The sequence below is a fragment of the Nannospalax galili genome, unplaced genomic scaffold (assembly GCF_000622305.1).
Source record: "Nannospalax galili isolate Female #2095 unplaced genomic scaffold, S.galili_v1.0 C49657529, whole genome shotgun sequence".
Classification (NCBI taxonomy): domain Eukaryota; kingdom Metazoa; phylum Chordata; class Mammalia; order Rodentia; family Spalacidae; genus Nannospalax; species Nannospalax galili.
In genome coordinates, this window is record NW_008480715.1 from 1 (window position 1) to 2,101 (window position 2,101).

Consider the following 2,101-nt stretch of genomic DNA (forward strand, 5'->3'; position numbering starts at 1 on the left):
TGGACAGCCACACCCTGACAGATTAGTTCACCTGAGTTGAGGATAGCTCCAACCTGACCTTGGTCAGTTTAGATGAGCTGAGTTGGAGCCACTCCCTGACCTTGGGCAGTTAGATTATCTCACAGGGAAAGGCGGACCCTTAAATTAGGAGGTTATGTCCCTAGGGTGAGGTCTTGGGCTAAATATAAAGCAGAGGAAAGCAGGCTTTCATTTCCTTCTGGGAACAGGAGCTGCACTCCAGCCACAGTGACAAACCTGGTTAGTAGCTGAAACTTCCCCAGAGCTAGGAGTCCACTATCCCTGGTTGTTCAAGCCCCAGCCTTTTAATGAGCTGAAGCTGAAAAAGAACAGGGACCCCAGTACACAGGACTTTCACTGCTGAGGGGAAGCTGTTTGCGGATTCTGCTGTTTTGAGAGTGACCTGCCATATTGCTGTCTCAATTGCCTGGAAATTCGGGAAACCCAGAATTCCACTAGCTGCAAATCCCACATGGAGACCAAGGAAAAAGCCATCACAGAGAAGGAAATTCCCAGAGATAAAAGCCAGACTCTGCTGCACCCCTATCAACCTCATCATCCTCAGCATTCCAAAAATTGGGAGACTTGGAAGACTCATCTTAAGAAGCATGGCAAACAGAACTTATTCCTAAAGGTGCTGGGTGCAAAGGAGGTCAAAAGACAGTGGCAACAGGTCCTGTGGGGGACTAAGCAGGACCTTGCCGGCCACCACAGGAACCTAGCCAGGGGAGCCAGCTGGTCCCCTGCCAAAAAGGAAATCGAGTCCTCAAGGAAAAGCAGCAAGTCGTCTCCAGGGAAGAGAAGCCCGAGTCCACACTTCTCCCCACGTAAAGTGAACCACAAGAGCTCAGAAAAGCAAGGGAGACCGGGGCCATTCTCGGGAGAGGAGCAGCTCTGATGCCAGGCCTGGCAGTGGGCAGGCTCGGGGTCAGGATGGAGACAGCCAGAACCTGCAGTTCCAGAAAGAGGAGCGGGAGTTCTACAGTGCCAGCCCCTGAGCAGCACCAGAACAGAGGCTGTGGCCTGGAGGCTCAGGAGGCTGTCCCTGAACCTGCTGGCAACAGGAAAAACTAAGAGGTGCTGGTTAAAGGAAAATGAAACTGAGGTCTCTGGAGCACTTCTGGGGGACACCAACACCTTCCAGGGTGTTGATTAAACGCAGCGACCCTCCAGAAGCCTGGATCCCCAAAACACCGTGGTGTTTCCACTCCTTTAAAAATGGTGAATCACTTTTAGTCCTGTACATAGTGTGCTTTTCTGGGTGGTTATTGCCACACTGCAGACTTTCCCATGGACCATCCCTCTTGCTCAAAGCAACATGCAGTATTCCAGTACTGACAAAGGAGTACGACCCGGGCTGTTGGCACAGTTTGCCGGAGGTCAAGCCCTACATCGTTGACTTTGCGCCAGGCAATGGCACTTTCTCGAACAAAACTATTGAGCCACTGAGATACTATGAACTGAAAGAAACAGATGTGCTTACGTTTGGGTTCCACAGCAGAGTATGTGGTACTCCAGGAGTCACAGGACCTTCTGAACTAGAATGGAATGAGGATGACTTCTAGCAAACTGAGGAAGTCTCCAGCTGTCGAGAACCTTTTCCTACTCTGGAGGCTTTGGGATGGACACTGAAGAGCCCCTTATTGCCATTAAGTCTTTGCTGTTGCTGACCAGCCGATGTTGCCCTTTGAGAACGAGGTACAGAGGGTCATGTGTATTGCCCAAGAACTGGAAGGGCTTCGTTGAGACCAAGGCCTCAGAGCACAGCGTATCATTCATGCCCATCGTTGGAAAATGGCGCGAGGACAAACAGATCTCCTTTGTTTCTGTTGTGATCTGCAAAGTGTGTGTCATGCAAAGTGAGACAGGGGTGCCCACCTCCCTGCAGAGCCTCATTGTCACGGCCAAGTAGAAAGGCTGGAGCTGCCAAGGAGCTGTGCCCAGGATGAATCTGCAGTGAGTGGACTGGAAGGGACTGAATCCTTGAGCGGTCGGGGTCAGGGGGATCAAAGATGGCACACTTCTTGCTTCCTGTTCTCGGGCAAGACGATCATGCTTTGACCTCCAACAGGAAGCCCTTTCA

The 2,101-nt window shown here is 51.5% G+C and overlaps 1 pseudogene; it reads left to right on the forward strand.

Annotated features, from left to right (window-relative positions):
- The first annotated feature begins 490 nt into the window (after positions 1–490).
- On the forward strand, positions 491–1,583 carry LOC115069163 (annotated as a pseudogene).
- The last annotated feature ends 518 nt before the right edge of the window (positions 1,584–2,101 follow it).